This window comes from Giraffa tippelskirchi, chromosome 6 (genome assembly GCF_054371585.1).
Source record: "Giraffa tippelskirchi isolate mGirTip1 chromosome 6, T2T-mGirTip1v1.2.pri, whole genome shotgun sequence".
Lineage (NCBI taxonomy): Eukaryota > Metazoa > Chordata > Mammalia > Artiodactyla > Giraffidae > Giraffa > Giraffa tippelskirchi.
In genome coordinates, this window is record NC_137280.1 from 104,186,231 (window position 1) to 104,211,944 (window position 25,714).

The window sequence follows — 25,714 nt, forward strand, 5'->3', positions numbered from 1 at the left end:
TCACAAAACAGCAGAGCCAATAAAACCCTAAGGTTTATTTTTTTGTATTTAATATTGGATATTATGAACAATCTTAAGAATCACTAATAATCGAAATTCATTTGCGCCTGAAGCATTATATGTACTTTAGTTTCTAGCATGCAAAACACAAAGATAAATTAACACAGTAGTGAATATAAAATTTGGGTACTTTTCCATGCACATTATTTAAAAATGTAAATTCTTATATACACACAAAACTAGTACCCCTTTTGTTTAAAACGATTAAAGGCTTTATTAATTTTTTTCTTCCATTATCTTGCTGCTGATTATTTCCAGCACTCTCTATAAGTAGCAAAAGTAGAAAATAATGTTTTCTTTGCTTTGCTAGCATATGGAATCCATACCAGTTACCTTAAATCACAAGATACATGAAATCCTCCATCTAAGTAGAGACACTTCCAAGCCTAGATGTCTGTGGACTTCTGGTTCCTCTATTACATGTAAATAAGATAGTAAATAATATAGCTCCCACCCAATAATTTTCCAAAGTTAACACGGAGAAAGAATCATCTGGACAGTCAGGATCTCCATTCATTTTAAAGTTAGGTTGCTATGGGAGAGCATTATTTCTGAAAATAAAAACTTTTGTTATCAGCATCCCTGAGAGGTGAAATTAAAAGTATAAGTAAATGGAAGTTAGTCTGGGCAGAATTCACTGACAGCCCAAAAAGCAAATTAACATTTAGGATTTCCTACCTTTTTATTTCAAGCAAATAAGAATAACAAGGCAATTTTCTCAAAAGCCCCAAGCATGTTTTGGAAGTTTTGTTTTACCCACCTTTCCCACTCCCCACCCCCCAATTCTGGATTGTCAAATAGCAATAGGAAACATTTCCAAATGAAAAATTATTCCAAGTGTGGTTTTAATACAATAATCATTACCAGATTGAATTTCAGAGAATTCTAAAGATTTTTGTTTTTATGTTTGAGAGAAAGAAAAAATAAGTTGCATTTGAATAATATTTCAGTGGTTTTGTAAATAATATTTATGTTTAAATTTAAATACAAAGTGTGGATAATTTAAGGTAATAATTTCAGTAATTACAGAGTCCCCTTTTAGCTAAGTCTTAATCAGCATGGAAGAAGATCTTTTTGTGGCTTCATTTCATTCAGATGATGTCAGCAGATTCTGAGGCCGAAAAATAGATATATATTCCTTTGATGTTTTTCTTGGGAAAGTTGGAAGTGTATCCTGTAGGGAAGATACATTTCTCCTTGCCTGCTTAATAGCCCCTGGAGACATAGGAAGTGACCTGTATAGCTATATTTGATTATTATACAGCCATTCAATTTTTGAATAATTCAGTGATTAATTTTTATTAATTAGAAAATTTATAAGTATGGCCAATATAAAATAATTTGTAAAAATCCCTGTCATTAACTTAAAGGTGGGGAAAAAAAGCATTTATGACTTGAACCATTTAGTTCTTTTAAAATAAAATTTATACTGATCAGATACTCTGCTACCAAAGTGGCCCTAACAATTCATGGGCACAGTGTTTATCCTGTTATAGTCCATTTTATGTCTATGCTTGATTCTCAATAAATGTGTCTTCCTTGACCAAACCCACTGAAAATTAAAATGATTTCAACTACAGTGGTTACTAGGTTGAGCTGTATGGATGAATTTTCATAACATGCTTTTTAAAAATCTTTTGTTCACCTATCTTAATAAAAAAATTCTAGTAAATAGTGTAAACTCTAGAGAAGAACATGTTTAGAATACCACATATGGCTGCTAACACTATTTGGAATTAAATTTTATGTGAACTTAATCATCCTCTATGAAGATTATACCTCAAAATACCTACACTCTCAAAACAATTTACAGATCAGGAACATTATTCATCATTATTTAGTATATCTAAGAAAAATACTTTATGTAATATGCTTAATTACCTCCATTTGAGGTTGTGACAGAACTCTTTATAAAATTCTTTACAAATATCTTAATTTGAGAGAAAATATATATTTTAAAAATATAAAACCAGTTGACTGATTTCTTATGTGGGAGTTTGCATAAGACATAACAGAGAATGAGATATTGGTCCTGCCAGTAAAAGAGGGGAGGACTGTGATTGTGGACCCTGAGGGCACGCTACCCACCAGACTGGACTGATCACTTGTGAGAAGCAAGAGACCAGAAACCAAGAATGACTTTAGACTTGCCAGACTCTAGATTTGAGTAGCCAAACAGAAAATGGTTGTATGAACAGAAATAAGGGAAATGGGAATTTGGGGATACTATAATGAGTTCAGTTTTGAATCTTTTGAGTTTCGCTGAACCTCCAGGACAGGATATTTAGATGAGAGATGGAAGGGGAAATAGCTATGGGAATCATCTATACCCATATCTATCTCTGCATTTGCTGATTGAAAATAAGAAATGAACACTGAATAAGAGAATGATTACCTGTAACCATGCTATCCAGAAATAATCAAATAATATTATTATAGTATAATAAGTAGTTCATTCTTCAGTCTTTCCACTACACACTTATACATACATAAATGTTTTTTTCATCCACTCACCTGCATGCATAACTATTCTGTTCCAAAAACTTGTAAGCAGACAGCTAAGGTGTTTTAGCATAACGTTATTACAAAGTCCTAGAGTTGACATGTTACGTTGTGACCAAATTGCAATAATAGTAGCTAGAAGAAAAGAATAATAGACTGGGAGAGCACCTAGCAAATTCCCATATATTAAGTGCTAGTAAATGAGTCTTTTTAAGCATACCTTGTTTAAAAGAGGGTTTGAATCCAAAGAAAAATCTATTCAAAAATACTTCTGTATTTTAAGTCAACACATCAAATCAAAATTGTCTCCCTGAATTCCTTCTGCCTTCCTAATGCTTGATCCTCTTCAGTCTGAGACATGATTACAGCCAAGTTAATTAGCATAATCAAATAACTGTTTGGCAAATCTTTTATTACGTTAAGAAAAAGAGCTTGCTCTAGGTTGGTCTATATCACAATTATGGCAGTCCTGTTTGAACCTGTGATAATGGTTTTAGACAGTATAGCCTCAAATTGCTGAGTTTCAGAAGTTCCAACCAAAACTGCAGTTCCCTGCAATGTCTTAGTGCAGGCAAAAAAGAAGGGGGACAAAAATTACTCAGGGAAGAAAATTATATATAAATCAAAAGTATGAAAAACACTGCCTTAATCTGTGCTTCAATAACAGTATAAAGCTACAAAGAACAGTGGGTGTGTGCCTCTCAAGTCTCCAGTGAGAAAAACATCCAAAAGTTCACAGGGCTCAATTGATTTTCCAAAATGCCTGATTAGGAAAATCAATTAACTAGGCATAATGGGCCCTGTGGTGAAATTGCTTCATTTCGTTGGACTAGGAAGAAAAACTGTGAAAAACCCATTTTTTTTTCTGGCTGTGCCCTTCCACAGAGCTATGATGAATAGGAAGATGCCTTACAGTGTCTCTCAACGTGGTTTAGTCTCAGCTACCAGTTATGACACCTCAAACTCTTTCTCACAGAATTCGGATTTTTATGTAAAATCTAAGCAGATTTTTACTTTTTAAGGTTTACACAGTGTGTTAGGATCCTGGTCTCCCAAGACTAGCTTTTAAATAGAATTTAATCACTGCAAGTTATCCTTTCCGTAGAGATCTGGGAAATAAATAGACCTAAATCTTTCTCTTTTTGGTTTAATTTTTCATACTAATAGTGGATGAAGGGGCACGCAGCAACAGTGGCCAAAACAAGTGCAAATTATAGAGTTTCCAGAAATTTTCCAACTTTGTCTTGATGATTATCCCATATTCTGAGAGCCTTGCTGATATCTTTTGCTCCAGAGCATGAAGTTAATCAAATTTTGCTTTTCTTCAATCCCTGGATTTCTCTAGATGATAAAGAGTATTTCATTATTTCAGATCATTTCAGCATAAAGGCCTGACAAAACCTACTGGTGTGAGAATAGATGTGCATCCATAGGAAATTTATATAAGTCTGATTTTATGAGAGTGATTTGCATTTCTGGAGATTACCAGACTCTCTCATCAGATAAGTGTGCCTTCTATTCTCTAAATCTGAGGTCATAGTAGGGTGTTTTCTCACCATGAAAGTTCTGAACTATCTAAACAGAAACTACAGTCTGGAGTCTCTGATACTGCTTGCATCCCAATCCTCTCTCCATCAGATTACTGCCTGAGTGATTTAATCTCTCTCTGCCTTCAGGTCTCTTCTATGAAAAGAGAGATCATATTACCTGCCTCATAGGGATGCAGTGAGAATTCAATAAGTTTATGAGATAAAATGGCCCACAACTGTGCCTTTCACATTGCAAGCACTGGTAATCACTATCATTGTGAGGATTTATTTTGTAATGAAGTTGGGTTAGGCCTACATTGGCATTGTGGTTCAGAATTGTGTCCCCCCACAAAATTTGTGTATTGAAGTCCTCACCCTCAGAACCTCAGAATGTGCCTGTATTTGAAGATAGGGTCTTTAAAGAGATGAGCTAAAACGGGGTTGTTAGGGTAGACTTTAATCCAATATGACTGATATCCTTCAAGAAGAAAAGACTAGAGCACAGACACAAAAGGAAGACCATGTGAGGACATAGGGAAAAGATGGACATCTACTAGGTAAGGAGAGAGAGACCGCAGAAGAAACCAGCCCTTCCAGCACTTTGATCTCCAACTTCTAACTTTAGAACAGTGAGAAAATAAATTTCTCTTATTTGGAACACCAGACAAAATCAGAGGCACTTTGTTTGGCAGCCCTAGGAGACATACAAATGGACATTAAAAATTGAAGTTTTCTAATAAAAATCCTTGTTTGTGGGCTCTCTTAAAAGGCAAGAGATCTGACAAGGGTAGACGTCCCTCAGCTACACGGAAACAAAAACTGGCAGTTGAATGATAGGGTTCTTTTTAGAGAGAGAATGGATTATCCAGTTGACCATGAGGCCACCATCTCCCATTTTCTCAAATCCAATCCACTAGCTCCATTGGTATTAAGGCACCAGATCTAAAGGTCTGGGCTTCCTAGGTGGCTCAGATGGTAAGGAATCTGCCCATAGTGCTGGAGACCCAGGTTCAATCCCCGGGTCCAGAAGATCTCCTGGAGTAGGGAATGGCAACCCACTCCAGTATTCTTATCTGAAGAACTCCATGGAGAGAGCAGTTTGGCAGGCTATAGTCCATGGGGTTGCAAAGAGTCGGACATGACTGAGCAACTAACACACTTTCACTTTTTCTAAAGGTCTAGTTCAATTTTTGGAGAAGGCATTGGTGACCCACTCCAGTACTCTTGCCTGGAAAATCCCATAGACGGAGGAGCCTGGTAGGCTGCAGTCCATGGGGTCGCTAAGAGTCGGACACGACTGAGCAACTTCACTTTCACTTTTATGCATTGGAGAAGGAAATGGCAACCCACTCCAGTGTTCTTGCCTGGAGAATCCCAGGGACGGAGGAGCCTGGTGGGCTGCTGTCTATGGGGTCGCACAGAGTTGGACAAGACTGAAGTGACTTAGCAGCAGCAGCAGCAGTTCAATTTTGGTGATTATTTACATTGGTTCTATTTTTCCAAATTTAGCTAGATAATCCCTGGTGTAGAAAAAGACTTTCTCCTATAAACAATAAATGCTGGAGAGGGTGCTGAGAAAGGGGAACCCTCTTACACTATTGGTGGGAATACAAACTAGTACAGCCACTATAGAGAACAGTGTGGAGATTCCTTAAAAAACTGGAGATAGAACTGCCATATGACCCAGCAATCCCACTGCTGGGCATACACACTTAGAAAACCAGAACTGAAAGAGACATGTGTACCCCAACGTTCATTGCAGCACTGTTTACAATAGCTAGGACATAAAAGCAACCTAGATGTCCATCAGCAGATGAATGGATAAAGAAGATGTGGTACATATACACAATGGAATATTACTCAGCTATTAAAAAGAATGCATTTGGATCAGTTCTAATGAGGTGGATGAAACTGGAGCCTATTATACAGAGTAAAGTAAGTCAGAAAGAAAAACACCAATACAGTATATTAATGCATATATATGGAATTTAGAAAGATGGTAATGATGACCCTATATGCAAGACAGCAAAAGAGACACAGATGTAAAGAACAGACATTTGGACTCTGTGGGAGAAGGTGAGGGTAGGATGATTTGAGAGAATAGCATTGAAACATGTATATTACCATATGTGAAATAGATCTCCAGTCCAGATTCAATGCATGAGATGGGGTGCTCAGGGCTGGTGCACTGGGATGACCCTGAGGGATGGGATGGGGAGGGTGGTGGGAGAGGGGTTCAGGACAGGGAACACGTGTACACTCAAGGCTAATTCATGTGAATGTATGGCAAAAACCACTACAATATTGTAAAGTAATTAGTCTCCAGTTAAAATAAATAAATTACTTTAAAAATAAAAAAGACTTTCTCCTAATCTGACATCCATGGAAAACCTTCACAGGGATGATAGCATACCATTGATGAGTTTAGAGTTGATTATGAGTAGTTACTTTTGTAATTCTGTTTCTTTCTCTCCTAAACAGTATAGGCAGTAAAAAACACATTTTATATTATGGTATGTGTGTTTGTGTGTGTGTTGTGACTCCATATTTGAGAATTACTTTCAACAGGACAGAAAACATTTCTGTTTTAAAACAAATTTGGTTATCAAGAAGCCATAGCCTTCATTTCCCTGATTCTAACTGGGAAGTCATCCACTTTTCCACATGTAACATATTGCCACCAAATTTTCAAAAGTGCCTGTCATTTCTAAGACCAGTGGAAGGCCCTGGGTGGTGTGGTCAGCCAGCGAAGCTCTGCTGAGCACCCTGTGATGAAGACAACACCTGCTCCGAGGCATTCCTTTTCATGGGTTGCCATTACCACTAGAAGTATGGTTCATGTCTGCTGCTGGCTGGTCAAAGACACAGTGTCAGTTTTTTTAATAACAAGCTGTGAGCACTTGCAAGTCAAAGGAAGGGAGGGAGAAAGCGAAGCGTGCCCAATGTTATTTCAATAGGCAAGCTCCAAAGTCTTCTAAGGTTAACATTGCCTAATTAATGACAGCACCAAATGGAGCCAAAAGCGCGAAGTCTGCAAATGGCTAATAATGAGGGCTAGATAGATATACCCTACTTTCCATGTATGTTCATAGGGCTGGCTGCAGAATGTAATTGAAGTAAATGGGGTTTTCTGATTATTTCTTATTCTTTAATGCTGAGAGGGTGTTTGCTATTCTCTTTTCTTACCTCAAAGAACCTCAATTAATTATAACAAGTTTTATACCCGATGGTATCACTGCTAGAATCCTTGACATAGAAACCCTTGAAGGACATTTCTATAAGGAGAGGGAGACACACAGTCCTGTGCATATGTTCAGCCTACATTTATCTCTTTGCAGTTATAGCTGATGGACCCTAACTCTCTCTGGTGTTGGGGAGGTGGGAGGTGGGTTGTTGTTTCCAGCTCCTCATGCTTGTGAAAACCGAGGAGTTCCATTCTTTCTTTTAAATGCTTAAGTTCAAGTCATTTTTAACGTACCATGAGCCTTTAATGAAAACAGCCAGTAAGATAGGATCTGCAAAAGCAAGACGTTTTAGGAACAAGGGATTTTTTTTTTCCCATGGTCTTTGTTTTCCCAGTCTTGAATGAATCACAGCTGTCTTTCACCAGCAAAGGTTATTTTTATCTAGCATGCTTAAAATTAAAAAACAACAACAACAACAAAGGGAGCAATCTGATGTTCTTCAGGCTCCCATAACCTTCCACAGAACAGAGGGAAGCATTAGCTCTGGGCAGCTAAGAATACAGCTTTTAATTATATCTTCCCTGTGTTTACATGAACTTTAGTTTGCATTTCAGAAGCCTTATGGAAGGATTCCTGTGGCTGACCCAGGAGTAGTAGGGAATTTCTCCATCAAGTGAGTATTGATGAGCTGCAAAGTTCAGTGAACAGGAAAATTCTGCGCCTTTTATTGCCAATGTGACAGGTTACTTTATTACCATGCCTTTCACAGCAATTTAACAGTTACCCTGGTAACGGATTCGGTGAGGTAATGGGATCACAGGCATGAGAGCCGAAGCAGGCTGGCCTCGGAGCAGCCATCTGCTGGCTGCTGTTCCGAAGGCTGTCTTCCTGGAGGAACCCTGACAATCGCGGGGCCCGCATGGCAGTGAGGCAGGTGAAACCGCAGGCCTGCCCTAGTTAGTTGTACTCTGGTGATTTGTCTTTCTAATTCTATTGAAATAATAATCAGGATTTGTTTCTGATTAATTAACTAACCTTTTGGTAAAAAGATTAGATAATGAAATTGCTGTCTATTCAGAGATAATGAGATTTTTATTACTCTGTCAAAAGAAAAAAAGTACATTTATGTGTCACCAGCCGCTGTGTCAAAAGGAGGGGAGGAAAAAAAAAGATCTAAGTCTTTGTTGGATATGTGTATTCCTCGACAGACTAAGGGTGAGCATCATTTGCCAGGAACGGTCTTACTGGAAGCCTATAGGAAGAGCTTTTAAAACCACAAACAAAGTAATAAACACATTTAGGCCAATAGGCTTTGGGGGAGGGTGCTAATTTGTTTTAAAATGTCTCCTAATAGAAGAGAAATGCTCAGGGAGTCTCAGGAACTTGCTTGTACTGTGTGGGTGTATTTATGTAAGTGTGAGAGTGTGAAGAAAGCAGTAAAATCTCCTCACGAGGCTTTAAAATGACATCTGTAGACAGGCTGCTTTCCCCCTGCTCTACAGCTATGTCTCCGGCTTGCAGTACATTTGTCTTCTGGCAGGAGCTATGCTTGGACAATGGGAAGGGGAAATCAGGCGAGCTTAGCAGGCTGGGAGGTCACCTGTGACTGTCACAGGTAGGCTGCGTTAGGAAATGAATTATTCTAACCGGCTGAGTAAAAAGGGAAGCAGCCCTTCTCCCTACTTCACTCTAAGACACACAGCCAGTCGATTTAACCTTTTCTCTTAAGAAGTCACAGCTAAGTCCTTTGTTAGAAGAGACTTTCATTTTCTCACTCCTCTGTGGCTTCTTCAGTGTTGTGATAGGGAAAAAAAAAAAAAAAAATCAACCAACCCAGGAAAAGTGCTTCCCTCGGAGAAAGAAATGCCAAATGAGCCAAACGGGCTGCGTGCGGCAGTCAGCATCACAGGGAACAAAGCGCAGTGTATTTCCAAATAGAATTTCACAGAGCTTCAATATTGTTTTAATTGCTCAAACCTGAGGAGGAAACAGCGCGTGTCTCTTCCCGCGACGCTGTAAAACCGAGGAGTGGGAAGGAGGGCCAAGCCGTGGGCTGGGACCCAGCGGAGCATTTTGTTCAAGTGTGTTTGTGTCACTGCCTTTTCACATTCAATGAGACACTTATGTTTCCTGTGACATCCTGTGGCCTTGGCTGCCTCAGTTGGTGTGTGTGTATGAACATGAAAAGATTTCCAGTTCTAAAAATGGAAATTTCTGTTCTAAATTTCATATGGTTCACAGACAAGTTGAAACAGATGGAAAAAAAAAAAAAGAGTAAAAGGGATCAGATGTACACATTCCAGGGCCTACTTCTACTTCCCTGCCCTGGGGTTCCCACTCACCATCCCTCCTTTATTCTAAGCTCCCCCTGCACCTCAGTTGCCAGCTAACAGGCTTCATTTCGGATATGAGATGCTTGACAAAGAAAGAGAAATAAGACGTTAGAAAGGAGAAGGCTGCTTTCCGGGTGGGGGTTTCTGATAGTTCATTGCCAATAGCTTTTTACAGGAACTTGATCTTGTTGGCACTGTACCAACTGAAGGGAAAGAATGGGCTGGGGGCGGGGAGCCTTTGTCTTCAAACTCCTGGTGAAATATAGGGTTAATATTAGCAATTATTATTAAAATTAGCCAAATGTTATTAAATGATCTTTGTATAGAAGAATAAGTATAGTTTTCCCTTTGGCAGACAATGACATCTGCAGCTCTGCATTTTCCTGAAATGACTACACTTAAAAACATTACTTCATTTTCATGGTATTTCTTTTGTGCCTAGGAGCAACCCTGTAATTGTTCACTTCAATTACAACATTACTATTTTAAACTGAAACCCATTTTATCTGCATGCCAGTTTTTTATTTGTTTTACCAACTATATCTATTTCCATTACTGCAAGGCTGATGGTTTGTCTCAAGAGGAAATCAAATCCATTAATTCAGAAATTTCAAGCCCGACTAGCTCTGCCATAAGCAGCATTTCTTATGCTAATAGCAAATGTGCTGAGACTGAAAGGAACTGACGTGGCCCTGTTTTTTATCATAACTTAAGCATTTATGTAAGAAGGCAAATCTAATAGTACTAGGAAACTGTAAGTGTTATTATATATAATTCACTTTCCTGAGATCTGGACAGGGCTCTGGTTTGTGTAGCCATGGTTTAAACCAGACTGCCATGAGACTTTAGCTCACCTGACTTTTCCTATTTAGCCAACATATGGCTTCGCAACAGATACATCTAGCTTGAAACTAGAATTGTATGTGCATTTTTGTTATTTTTTATTCTCAACTTTTTTCTTTCGTCCTTGAAAGTGAGACTTTTGTCAATGCAGCAAAAAAATAATTTTGTATTCAAGTGATGTCTGAAACTTATCCCTGTAGCAGCACTAGCCTGAGACAAACCTGGCCCCATTCTGCTTCATTTTTAATGCACAATGTTTGGGTCCTATTGCATGGTTTGTGTTCAGTTAGATAGCTTGACTCGATAAAATCTGACTCTGACCCAGAAAAAAAGAGAGAGAGAGAGAGAGATTGCTCCTGACTCCTGCTTAAGCTTTTGCTGGCACTGTGACCTGTTTATGTCAATGGTAAAGTGTAAGAGATTACTATCACAGAACCACATCATCTTCTGGGATCTAAAAAGTACAGAAAGCTCTCGAGGACCCTGGCCTGCCTTTGTTACCACAAAGCCCTTCAGTGCTGTAAATCAGTTCTCATTGGGAGCTCTTATACACCAGCCATCACCGATAAGCTTGGGAGAAGAAGACAAGGCTTTTAGGAACTGCTGAACCATGAAGTTGACCTGCTTAGGGTTTTGTTGTAGGCTATTAAATCCAGGATGGCCGTTTGAAGACGATTCCGCTTTCTTCTTCCCTTGGCCTGGTTAAGCAACTCTACCCCAGCTCATTATTTGGCTGATTAAAAAAATAAGAACCAGAGCAACCGCTGTTTGAGAATACTACCTTCACACATCAATTTTAATGAGTGACTTATGCTGACGTAGTTTATGAGCTCAAGCAACTTGACGCTCATTTTGCAGCTAAGAAAAGATTTACTAACTGTACATACTGCTCTGCTTTTGTTGGCATGGGTACCATGATTCTTTTCTCCAAAAACAAACCCAAAATCTTTTGTAAACATGCATTATTTGGTTAACACATTGTAAATGGATACCAGTTGTGCAGCACAAGTGCTCTTCACTATTATGTAAACAATTATTCATTGAAAGGCTTGCTTTAAATTGTAAATGAATATATTTCAGCTATAATGTTGCTTTCAGATCTGCCCAGTGGTATAAATCTGGTCATTTGTTTTTTTGCACTCTGCCTATTACTAACCAGTTAGAAATGTGCTGATTATTTGCACAAGCCTTTCACACTGCGAGTGCAGTTAAATTGCTGTTTTATTTTTCCTGTGTTTGATGAGTGTTAACAAGAGCGCCATTTGAGGAAACCCAAACAAAATATAGCGCTTTAATTGGGGCTGGGGATGTTTGGGAAAAGCCACCTGGTGAGTAATTCTACTGTTTAATGTTTAGAAGTTCACCCACCCCACGATAGGACTATGGAAAGATTAATTAAAGCAGATTGACAAAAACTCAGTGCCTTGCTCAGGCAACACAAATAGCTTGAAAGATGGTGCATCCAGTTATGGGGGAGTAGATTACTTGGTGCAGTATCTAATCCCAACTCTCTCCTTTCAATTCCTGCTTCACCAAGCAACTCTGCATTTTGGTTAGGTGATTTGCATTCTATATCCCTCAAAGAAAGCACAATTTGAAGAGAAAATGATGTGGTGCTTTTGTTGGGCACATGCCTTGACTTTGAAGCATCTGCCCAGGGCCTAATGAAAGTTCCAGCTGGCTCAGAGAGTTTGTCTTCTTTTCTTTTCCTAAACAGTCAATAATTCATTTTTAAAGTTCTCCCCACCTCTTGCAGTTTAATGGCATTCCAGTAATGTGCTGATCTGCAAAGCACTATAGACAAAAATATGATGACCTCAGATGGTCTCCTTGTTGTGAACCAGAACAATCATTGTAACTTTGGCTCCATTGTTGCAGGAAGGGGGACCTCTTCCAGGGCCCAAGAGTGGGCTCTTGTCTAACACTCAGAAATGAATAGTCTGTGGAGACACACATGCTGACAAAGCAAAAGACTTTATTGGAAAGGGAAGTCTGGGCAGAGAGCAGTGGGGTATGGTGATGCAGGAGAACTTCTCTGCTGCAAGGCTCACAGCCTTAGCTTTTATGGTAAGGGGGTTATATTCTGGGTTGTCTCTGAACCAGTCATCTTGCTTGTGCCCAAATTTGGTCTGACTCAGGGTCCTTCCTGGTGGTATGTTCATGTCTCAGTCAGGACCAGCTCAAAGGTTTCTGGGAGGTTGGCAAGACATATTATGGGCTGGCATCTCCTCCTTCCTTTTGTCCCCTCCCAAATTCTTCTGACTGGCAGTAGCTTGTTAGTTTCATGTTCCTTATTGGGACCTCCTATTGTAAGATAACTCATGCAAGCGGTTATTACGCCTGGTCAGGGCAGGCAGTTTAGGACAATGCTTTCCTAACATGTTGATAGAACTACAAAACTATAGGCATTGCCTTAAGTAGTACTGATCTTAGATCAAGCCAGGATAATGGAAAATGTGCCAGGTTCTATCCCTGGATTTGTCCCTAACTAGCTCAGTGACTTTGGATATTCATTGTAACCTCTGTGAGCCTTCTCTATGGCATGGTAGGGCAACATAAGTGAAAGTAAGAGTCGTTCAGTTGTGTCCGACTCTTCGCGGCCCCATAGAGTATACAGTCCATGGAATTATTCTCCAGACCAGAATACTGGAGTTGGTAGCCTTTCCCTTCTCCAAGGGATCTTCCCAACCCAGGGATCAAACCCAGATCTCCTGCTGTGCAGGCAGATTCTTTACCAGTTGAGCCACAACGGCAACATAACATGGTCATTACTTTCTTCCAAAACTCAAATTCTAAGATGTCTGGGACACATGATTCTAATTGCTTTGCTGCATCCATAATTTTAAATATGAGGGAGACTCAATAGTTAAAATATATGGTATTTATTAGATAAAAATATGAGGCTCTATTTCCATTTTGAACATTAAAAAGGAAATCTGTGGTTTTCTTGTTACTTCAAATTCCATAGAGCTTATGTAAAATAAGTACACTTTCTTTTGTATGCATTCTTCAAAGCCATAATTGCCTATACTATCTGTGAGTGAGCCATATATTTTAGGTCTAAAATAGTTTGTGCTTGTATTCTTTCCAATTTCATTAATAAAATTTCTTATATTTTGATTAGGACTCAAGCTACCTTTTTCTTCCTGACATCCTATTTATTCAGATATTCAATTTTACATATTAAATTCAATTTAGATGAAAGAATGAAAGTAATGTGCATATCAATATATACCTGTGAAAATAAAGATAAGAGGCTCCGCCATCTGAACTTTCTCTTCTCTAGATATTGATTCAAGTTATCACTCATGGCAAATTGGAAACATAAGACTTGAGACAAAAAGCCCATTTAAGAACCATTATTATCAGCTTTATTATAATGGCAAATACCGGATTTACTCGGTTCTTTGCAGGACTTCCCTGGTGGCTCAAATGGTAAAGCATCTGCCTACAATGTGGGAGACCTGGGTTCAACCCCTGTGTCAGGAAGATCCTCTGGAGAAGGAAATGGCAACCCACTCCAGTACTCTTGCCTGGAAAATCCCATGGACAGAGGAGCCTGGTAGGCTTACAGTTCATGGGGTTGCAAAGAGTCGGACACGACTGAGCGACTTCACTTTTCACTTTGCTGTGCTAAACACACTTTCCTAAATAAGAAATAGGCATGTTCCTGTAGCATTTCTCTTAACATCAGTATGTGTTGTATGTGCATTTCCACAGAGGAAATGGGGTGATTTTTGAATGACACATGTTTTAGTTAGAAAAATACTTTGAAATTTTTAAAGTGTATAATTTTTAGTTAGTCCTGAATCCTGATACTTGGTTCATTTTAAAAATTTAGATGTCAGACCAAATTCAAGTAATAGCAATGCCTCCTTTTATTAGCTCTCCCATCTGCCATGCCGTTGATTCAGTGCTCCCTAGAAAAAGAGGGATTTCATTACACTCGACTCTTTTCTTTGCCCAAATCACAGCAAATGATGGGCTGTCATAATTTTACTTTTCAACTGTCCACTTTATAACCCAGTATCTAAGAACACCCTATTTAAAAGAGGGGACCGTTTATTTCAGACAAATCTGTAGGGGATTGATAAAGTCAGCTTGAACTAGTATGTTCATAGAGCAGCTTACTGTGGCCTTCTTAACATATTGATGAGGGAAAGGTGTTTCTGTTGAGGTCTTAGCTATTTAGACAAAGACAGACTTGGTGTGCAAATTCTTTTCCATCAAATAAATGTTCATACTTGTAATAAATTGTCACCTAAATATCTGAAAGAGTTCAAGTAAGTTATTCCATTATCATGCTGAATGAGTTAAAAAAATTCAAATATTCTAATACACAGTCAGCTATCCCTGAGTTGAGACTTTCCTGGTATAGTCCAGTAACCAATATAATCTAGTTGGAAATCATTCTGTACCATATTCCTGATCAGGCAGAATTCCCTTGCCATGACCTGTATCTTAGAGAATGTCCAGCTACATAAAAAGTTTTTAAGAAAAAGTTCACACAGCCTTGATTGATATATTTCCTTTTAATTATTTAACCTCTAATCTCTTTGAAGGTAGGGAATATACCTTCCTTGTCTTTCTAATCTAAGGCCTCACATTTAGTCACTGTGCAGCAAATGTCTGTTGACCTAAATAATTTTGGCATCCTGAGCATTCGGTGTTCCCGTAGGTGGTAAATACAAGTCAAGTAATCATCAATGTATATAAGCTACATGTGTAGGAAATGTTCATTCCTACTTACAGAATGTCCTATTAGTGAATTTACTTGAGCCTAGACACAGTTTCAGAGGCTAAAATGTCATTCATCTTGCAAAAATGAAGACTTCTCAAAAATACAATTAAAATAATCCACCATGCTGTTAAATCAGTATGACGGGGAAGGAAAGAAGATTATAAGCCACAAGGAAAGAAAATGAATCTTGGCAGTTAGAAGAGTTCTAGTCTTAAAAATGTCTTTTTGCTATTATGTAGAGTATGCTTTTCTGCATAAACTTATATAAGAATTTGTAGCTGCATCTTGTGCTTTTAGACTTGTTGGTTGTGAGGACTTAAAATTTAATCACTCATTAAATAGCCTGGAGGTGAGAACAGTTTAGTAGCCATTATCCTTTATTATTTCACTCTTCTTAAATATGCATGTACTATTTTTTGTAAAAACAGTAAAGCTGTTTTGGAAAACTGAATGTGCCATTCTGCAATTGCTCTATGACACCAAGTCCAGACAAAAGGAATCAGGAGAGTCTACCCTGAAGGTCGAGCTACAGCTCTGCTGAGCCTGAAGCACAAGGGAATGAAATCTGGAGAAAGGAAGCAAGTTTCATTTCAGGCAAAGGGAAGGGCGTATGTTGTTCAATTGCTTTGAGCTTAAATCATACCACATTAGAATGCCTTTCCTGACTATAGTCCACATGTTATTTATATTTCATAGAAATTTAATTACTAATTTAAGAAAATTCTTTACTTTTTCCTTCAAAAAAGTATTTAATTTTTTAACTGAAAATTTGAGATTTATAAGAAAACAAATCATAAACCAGCTATTGAATAACTCAATTTGAACTCATTAATTTTAACTTGCAAAGATTTTCAGTCTTTTTTATTTGTTCATCTATTCAGTAAAATTGTATTGAATCTATGGAAACCTTCTCCAGGAACTGAACTAGTTACTGAGGATACTGGTGTGAAAAAAAAAAAAAAAAGTGGCCCTATGTTCTCATGATGCTTATAGATTTTTGAGGTCATCTCCTCAGTCATAATGAAAAGTGAATGACTCTCGAAAAAAATCTCCAGGAAGTGGATGCTCAGTTATTACTATTTTTTGACTGCATAACAGATTACCACAAAACTTAGTGTCTTAAAAACAACAGTTATCATTTATTATCTCAGTTTCTTTGGGTCAGAAGTTGTAGAGCAGCTTCACCAAGCTGTTCTGTTTCAGGATCTCTCACAGATTCCAGTCAGATGTCAGCTAGCCCGCAACCTTCTGAAAGTTAAAGAAGGCTATACGATCTGCTTCTGAGTTGTCTCAGACACATGGCTGTTGGTAGGAGGCCTCAGCTCCTGTCACTGTGATTCTCCACATAGCAGCTTAAGTGACCTCACAACACAATACTGGTTTCCCCCAGAGCAAATGATCCAAGGGGCCAGGTTAGAATCTATGATTTACTTTATAACCTAGCCTCAGAAAACACATGATCTCATCTGCAGTATTCTACTGACAAGCCTTGATTCATTGTGGGAAGGGACCTCACTAGGGCCTGAATAGCCGGAGGTGAAAACCTTTGAGGGCCACCTTGGAGGCTGGCTACCACAATTATTAAACCTCTGTTTAGAAAATCTCCGCATCTCTGAATCTAGTCTGTGACATAGTCATCATTTCAGAAATTCTCATTTAGTTCACCTATAAGTTCAAGTTAACTGCTTTTTTACTTAGAATAAGTAAGTTATAAGGAATACGTTTTCAGGGAATATTGGCCTTTCTGTTTGTTTCTTTTCAATTAAATGATCATCCCCAGTACCTTCTTTATCAGAAAACCAGTGATCTGGAGAGAGCTTTCTGTCCGTTCTTTGTGAGACATAAGGGCTCCAGTAAAGAGTTGGCAAAATTATATGAACCATGATATATTCTCAAGTATTTAAAATTCTAACTCATCCAGGAATCATTTCAACTCTTTCATCTGTTTTATATACTGAAATTCTGAGTACGATTTCAATTTTTCAAAATTTCTGTTGCAAAAAAGAAGTTTAAAGCACTGATCTAACTCAAATACAAGAATTCTTTTCACAATCTCCCTTACAGATGGTCAATGGGTAGCTGGACTACTTTACATGACAGGAGGTTCATTTCCTCATGGGAAACAGTAAATTCATATTCAGTAGAAAGCCAAAATCAGCTCGTTGAAACTTCAACCCATGAATTTTAACTCTGCCTTCTGGAGCAATGTAAAACAAGTTGGCCTTCTTTACTGCATGACAACCCTTCCTGTAGATAGCTGTCACCTCTTGCCCTTATAAACAACTAATAAATTAACTTTACCTTGATATTCTAACTATACATCATTATTAAATCCCCTGAGGCCATATTCTATTTACCTAGTTTCAGGACCTCATCATTTCTTTAAAGATATTCTTTAATTCAAAAGTTTTATTCTTTCTCCTTAGTCCAAATTAGTGAGATTTTACTAAATGCAAAAGCAAATACTTATTAGAGTTCTCAGTGATTGTGAATTTAATTTAATGACCCTCTGGAAATCTGAAGCTTAACTGAAGCAAATTCCTTTTCTGCATTCACATCTATTTCCCCACAGAAGGTTTTAAAAATCAAATTGCAAATCCTAGCTGTTACTGCTGTCTGTCTGGTTGACAGATATTCCTTGGGTTTACTTGGAATCAGATGAGATTACATAATCCCAAAAGTCCTATTTTCTCTCTTGCCTAAGGCCTTCCTGTTGTTAATTAGGTGTAAGGAGAGGCACAGCATTAACTCTTTCAGGAACAACATTACTTTCCTCTCATTAGTTGCACTGCAGCAATAATGATGTAATAACATCCTTCCCTGTTGAAATTGCCATATTTCAAAGTAATTCTTAAGTGTACCAGAGAGAGTTTGTAGATCTAATTCTCAACCAGAGAACTACCAAGGAAGGATCTGAGATTTTTTGAGTTTGCTCATTATCATTATTCTTAGAGATTAACTACTTTGGAAAGATTGCCTTGTTGGTTGTGGCAGGTTTGTTGTCTTTTCTCTGACCTTAACTGGTGAAAATGACTATTTTTGGTAGCAATACTTCCCTGTGGTGCTGGGAATATTTCCTCCTTTGCCTTCATGCCACATAGAAAGATTTTTCTCTTTCTCTGTATTCCTCAACAATAAAGATGTTTAATTCAGGGTTTCTGGAGAGTGTTATCAATACCAGTAGCTTACTCAGTCACTGTACACAATGATAGCAATTGCTACATTTTTTAAAGTGCACTGTTATATAGAAATCTTCAAAATAATGTTGGAAAAGTAGCATCTTTATTTACATAATACAAATAGTGTTTTGGAACTACTAAAGCCAGTGATTTATGCAGGGTCGAGAACAAAGCAAGCATGCTTCATCTCTACATATTTATTCCCGTGAAATTTCTCCTAGAATTATGCAGGATGAGACAAAGCTAGAGAAATTGTATTCTTCAAGAGGAAAAGAGATGGCCCCGCCAGACAGAACCAAGTGAAATCAACTCTCACCTCAAATGTGAGTGTTCTGAGTTTAAGAAATAATTTAAAAGTTTTGTTGAAACAAGCTATCCATTAAATATAGAGACATGCTATTTTGGTAGGCGGAAAGCTAGGCTGTAAGAATTTTGACACTTAATTTAAGACTTTCGAGATTAGTCATAGAAGGGAGATAAAAACTAAAACCTGATTCTCATTGCTACTTATTGCATCTTTCTTTAAGTCATTAATTTAAAAGTCACTAATGGAGAAGGTTTCTTTCATCATCGTAAGTACACACCAAGTAACACACACCATTCATTTCCACGAAAATTAGAGAAACCTCTGTGAATGTCTTCTGCTTGCAGCTGAACTTTGAGCAATTTGGGCCTATTTCCATGTTAGGAGAAATTGACTTCAAGAGAGTAAAGTGGCCTTTTTTACTTTTCTCCGGGTTGTACCTGAAGAAGGAACTCTATGAAAGTAATAGGAATGAAATAATGCCATATGAGTTTTCCTACTGTTAAAATTAACTAAACTCAAAACTTAATGTATACTCAAAAAGTTTATTATGTCATTATTTCAAGAGTTTATGATCTTGAATCTACACACACAGCTGCCAAAGAGAAAAAGAGACAGTGCTAAGTACTCTAAATAAATAATGTTTAGATTATCAATAAAAATATAGTTAAAATGCTTAAAGCATTATGGTATGCAAAATGGTCCCATGTCATATTATCCAAGTCTTACAGGAATGGTTATGAAGTTACTAAAATTATATGTTATCTCTAGTTTACAGATGACTAAACTAAAACAGAAAGTTAATGACTATAATGGATCTAGATTACAGGGCAATTAATGACTCATTTTGTGTACCTACCATTTTCCTCTCTGAATCCCCCAGGATTCTGTAGCACGCTATTATGAAGAAGAGTAAAACTCCCTGACTGCAATATCTGTAGTTCTATTTCCATTTATTATACATACTGTAATAAACCACAGTAAGGTTGATACATGGATGCCATGAATTTATCAACCAAACCAGGGCAATTTTGAAGGTGAAAGGCAATGTTGCTAATAACTATGTTGAGACCCTACGTGTTCACTCTAAGTATGAGTAGAGTTTAGAAAACTTGAACACACAAAATTTTGTGTATAGTTTTTTCAGTTTTGTTTGTTCTGTTTTGCCACAAGAATGAGAATCCTTTTCTTATGTCTATGTGGATGTTTGTTTCTCGCCTGGATAACTGGTGGTTAAGGAGTATAGTTTTCTTCTTAACCAGGATGGAATATTTGTTCCCTCTTCATGTCTCTGTATCTCTGAGAGTATTATGCAACTTAGGCAGCCATATTTAGGTAAACAATATAAAAGAACAATTAAGGGGAAAACTTTTTATCTTCAGAGGTTTTCTAGGGGATATATATATGTGCATGAGTGTATATATATGTGTTTGGATGTATATTTTTTTCTTGTTAAGATAGATGAGAGTAATAGAAATGACTAATATTGAATACTTGTTTAAAACATTCAGATGTTTCATAAATATTTTCAGTACTCACTAAAATTTAACTTTGGATTACTAAGAGTTATAATCTCAGATGAAATAGTCCAGTGCTTACATTACTAGATTTTAAATTTTATTTCTCAGTAGCAATTACTCAATCTGAAATTAGTTGTCTCTTAATAAGGAATTTTAATATGCTATATTAAAATTGTTATGACTAAAATATTTGTATTTATTTCTACTATCTTCTGTTATGTTTTTCTTATTCTATTGTGCTTCTTATTATTTTGCTGGTTAACATTTACCTTTCCTGATTACATTTTTGGTTGGTCACATTTTTTTGGTCCTAAATTTTTTTTCAAATAGGTAATTCTTACTCTATTAATATTTCACTAGTAAGTTCCATGTATTAGTAACACAAGGATTTTGAGATAAATTTGCCTAAACAACATCAAAATGAATCAGTTAACTGTAATAGTCAGCCTTGCTTTGATGGCAAATAACCTCCAAACCTCAGTGCTTTACCACAGAAAGCTCAATTCTCTCTTATGTTTCATGTTATCTCTGAAAGTTGCAGACTGAATGTGCTTTACTGCATTTATCTTGTTCATTTCAGAATCTGGACTGAAGGAGCAACCCCTTTTTAGGACCTGCCATTCTTTTGGTGAACAGAATAAATAAATGCATACATACATACAAAGAACTAAGGCACTCAAGGCTTTCAAAACTTGACTGGACATAGTATATTTCACATCTGCTCACCTCCCATTGGCCGAAACACGCCACATGTCCCTGATATCGAGGGAATTGGGATGTATGCTTCTCCTGTAAAATAGTACTTCAAGTCACATGGCAACAGAGAGGGTAGAAAACAATTGAAAATGATGTCACAATTTACTACAGTAACTCTAGCCTGTTGTTCTCATAAGACAAGATCAACGTGTACTGAACTCATCCAGGTGCTGGGGATTCTGTAAGGAACAAAACTATCCTTGAATATGACACATGTTCAGGTTGTGACTTTCCTACTTCACTACTCTTCTGATTTTATACTGAAATTAAAAGGAATTTGCAGTAAAATTTCCCAAGCTCTCACTACCCTATTTGCAAAGTAGCCTGCTCTTATACTATGAATTTGATATCCTGTCAAATCTCTCTGGGAATAGAAACAATTCAAGTTTCCTTCTATTTCTGTTGTCAACTTTACTTTCTCAGGTGAGAATTTATCCTTTTACATGTTTCAGGTATATCTTTATACTGTGTTGGGTTTTCTCCTCTTCCTGTGATTGAGCTATAGTAAAGACTACAGAGATCTTCCTCACTTCCAGTAAATATCACTGTTTTTCAGGAAAGGAATATGTGTTTAGTCTACAGGTCATTTTTAGCTATAGCAAATAACTAAGAAAGGGCTGGGTGTGTGGCACCAGTGAACATATGGTTGATTTGATTTTATTTTAAAGATACATGGGGAGCTTATATTTTGTATACAGGTAATTCTTATATATTGTGAAAGGTATTTAGACTCCTGCTCTGTTTCTTCCTATAACCTCAAAGCCCACCGTGTAAGTTCCCTGAGGAAAAGTTGCCATATTATTTCAAGAACTTATCTCTCCGTTTATCCTGAGGACAAACACCAGAGTCAGTGCATTATGTATTGGGTCAAGCCCAGTGATTCACAATCCTTTGAATAATATTCAGAGTTTTTCTCAGAGCCCTCTCCTGCTGCTTCTGATCTGAAGAATACTCAGGGTACAGCTGAGACTCCAATGGTGCATAAAAGGTGACTGAGGATTTACTGTAGATATAAAATTTAAGTAGATGCTAAAACAGTAATCAAGATAAATAATATTTTAGTGTACTTTTTTAAAAGGATCAAAAATAAAGCAAAACTCTAGGATGGATAAAATATCAAACTTTAAATGAAGACAGGATCATTCATAGTTCCATGCTACACTGGAGTGTGAGGCTAAAGGAAAAATGAGTCATACTGATATTTTTTAACAATGGAATTTGGCATTAATTTTAGTTTTTAAAAATATTATTCCTTCCAATTACTAAGTTTTGAGCACCCCTCAAATTCTGAAACTTTTCAAAGGGCAATTTCCTCATTTGTCTCATTCGCATCACCCTAGTCATGATTCTGACCCAGAGCCATTCTGGGGAAGCATACCATTTCAGTGATTCTATGTTATACTTGTATTATGAGAGCAGTTCTTTGGTTCTGTTGGGTTAAGTTTAAAAAAATATCATCTATCATCTTTAGAGCGTTTACAACTTTCCCAATATTATTGTCTACTGATGGATATTTTTCCCTGCACTGCTTTAGATTTACTCTATTTTTTGTTTTTGAGGGTTTTTTCCTCAATATGATTTTAGGAGAGTGTAAAGGTAAACTTATGTGTGTATATATACTCAGCCATCTTGAAGCGGAAGCTGTCAACAGATATAAAAGCAAGAGAAAAATAATGATAAATTCATGTGACAAGGGAAATAGGTAAAAGGGATGCCATACCCAAGTAAAAACTCATAATTATTTTTCAAATGGCAACTGATTCTCCTTCAAAAATAATGAAAGAATTTTAGCTGCACATATTTTAGAGTGTGGAAATGAAAGATTTGAAAAGTAGGGAGACAACCCAGTTTCTAAGTCTCCAAAGTATGTAAACACAGATTCATTGGGATAGAGACATATAACTGAGTAAGTAAGGAAAATTTCAAATCATTGAAGTTAAAAAAAATTCTCCAAATTCAGGTTACACAGTCAAAAGCAAGCATGGTGTGTTGTGATGGAGACCTAGACCAGACAATGCTGACTTGTATAACTAACCAAACTTTCCTCTTTGTTCCACTGGCAGCTCAAGGCAGAACACCAAAATGACTAGTTTGTATCTCAAATACTGACGTGTTAAAAATATAACATCAACCATTTATCATTGCTTAATCTTTGTCAGAGACTAAGATGGCTTTATCGTTTCATTCTCATGACATAAGAACAATGTGTGTGTAGAAATTAAAACCTCCCTTATTTTACAAATAAGAAAACTGAAGCTGGAGAAGTCAAATGGCTTGATCAAGATCATACCTTTAACATTTGCTGAGCTTGGGATCATGCCCAGGCCTCTCTGTTTCCAAATCTATGCTCTCAAACACTGTATCACAAATTTAAGGACAAAATGGGGATCTTTCTTCTATCCTAGGGATCAGGTTAATACTCCAGAAAACTTGGACCAATTAGTCGAAGACCCTAAATGTCTCTCTCTTTAGTTGTTTATTAAAACCTGTTCATGTGAGTGTGTAACTTATCTTTATACTTCAGTTTTCTAATGTATAAGATAATGCCTAAGATTCCTACCAACTCCATGATTCTGTAATTATTATAAATAAGTCATTTGTTCTAAGTAGGTCGTAACTGGAGGCCCTGGTGACATAAATGGTAAACTAAGAGAATAAGATTCAAACAGGCAAATTCTAAAGAAACAGCAGTAACCCCCTTAAATTACTGAAGCTCTTTTAATTCTCATTCTCCCTTTTTAGTTCTGAATCACTCTGCTTTTTTGTATACAACTTTGTCTTTCTTTTATCCTGTAGTAATAGACCCAATACAATGGGCTTTGCTCTCTCTGCTGAACTTTTCCCCACCATTTTCCCAAGCCAAAATAAATAAAACACCAGAGCCCCATCTCAGACAATTTCACACATTTCCCTAGGGGACCATGGCTTCTTCACCCATCAACTTGAGGATCTCAGAGACAGCCTATTGAGTTATCCTACTGGGCAAAAGTGGTTGTTGAGTTTTACTCTCTGGAGTTTGTTTTTATTACTATTAAAATTATGCTTGTCTAGGAATTCCAGATGAAAAGAACAAGACCTCATTTCACAAGCATCAGACTAACATTTTGAAAGTAGTGGAGAGGATGTCAATCGCTGTCATAGGTTGCTTCGTGGAGGGGAGGGAACCTTGTACAGCCATTTTAGTGAGCAATTGATAAAAATGTCAGAAATTTGAAAATATGCCTACCTGAGGATGTGACAATTTCACCATCATACATGTGCACCTAGATAAACTCTAAAAATGTTCTCTGTAGCATTACTAGTGATATGGAGAAACTAAATAACTTAAATGCTCATCAGCAGAAGAACAGATACATGAACTGTGCTTTTTGCAAATAATGGAAATAATATTCATCAGTCAAAATGAATCAAAGCTATGTGTAACAATATGAAAACATCTAAAAGCCTAATAATGAGGACAGTAAAAATTTGCAGAAGGCTACATACTATGTGAAATAATTTCAGTAGTTTTGAAACATTTGAAATTATTTCAATAGTAATATAACAAAAGAGTATTTTGTTATATTACCCTTTCAAAACTTGAAAGGGCTTAGGGGATGACAGACAAGATTAGGACAACTGTTAATTCTAGGAAAAAAGTGATTGGGTTCATGTGGCTTAGAGTTTCAATTATATTTGTTGTCCCTAATTCTTATTTTTAACTTATTTATTTTTAATTAAAAGATAATTGCTTTAAAATATTGCATTGGTTTCTGCCATACATCAACATGAATCACAGGCCAATATCACTGATGAACATAGATGCAAAAATGCTAAACAAAATTCTAGCAAACAGAATTCAACAACAGAGTAAAGAGATCATACACCATGATCAAGTAGGGTTTACCCCAGGGATGCAGGGATTCTTCAATATATGCAAATCGATCAGTGTAGTATTAATGAAAGATAAAAACCATATGATCATCTCAATCGATGCAGAAAAGCTTTCAACAAAATTCATCACCCATTTATGATAAAACTCTTCAAAAATGGGCATAGAAAGGAAACTCTTTTGTGCTGTGCTTAGTCGCTCAGTCATAGACATTTGATTGCAATCAGACATTCTTTGCAACTCCATGGACCATAGCCCGCCAGGATGCTCTACCCATGGGGATTCTCCAGGCAAGAATACTTGAGTGGGTTACCACGTCCTCCTCCAGAGAAAGGAACATACCTCAACATAATAAAGGCCATGTTTGATAAACCCACAGCAAACATTATTCTCAATGGTGAAAAACTGAAAGCATTTCCTCTAAAGTCCCTAATTCTTAAATGAGTAATGTATACTTAGCTGTTTGTTTCATTATTTTTATACTTTTTTACATGACCTAAAGATTGTACAATAGTAGGTGAATATATATCTTATGTTTTCAATATGAAATTACCTAGTCTCCTTTGGTATCTGTAGGGGATTGGTTTCAGAATCCAACATGGCTGCCAAATTCCCCAAACGCTCAAGCCCCTTATATAAAATGAATCTGTGGGTATGGAGAGCTGACTATTATGAGACTCAATATGCTTTTTGAAATTTTACACATTTTTCTCCATACTCACCAAAAAGTCCCCAATGAGAATGAGAATCGTTGCTGTAACTTACATTAATTTGATCATGTGACATAAAGTTCCAACTATGAATCTAACCATGTACTACTTCATGTTGTTGATCACCATTTCCACTGCCCTTTCTAGGGGAGCCAGCCCAAACTTTTTAGGAAATGATAGA

At 37.0% G+C, this 25,714-nt stretch overlaps 1 long non-coding RNA gene across 2 annotated transcripts in view; it reads left to right on the plus strand.

Moving 5' to 3' along the window:
* The window catches only part of LOC145509733 (uncharacterized), a 1,421,207-nt gene that overhangs the window by 804,994 nt on the left and 590,499 nt on the right, over nt 1-25,714 (plus strand). The window contains exon 8 of one of the 2 annotated variants that reach the window (XR_014056369.1): nt 18,594-18,695. The exons of the other annotated variant lie outside the window; for it this stretch is intronic. This is a non-coding gene — a long non-coding RNA (uncharacterized LOC145509733). The remainder of the gene's footprint in view (nt 1-18,593; nt 18,696-25,714) is intronic. 2 annotated transcript variants of the gene reach the window in all.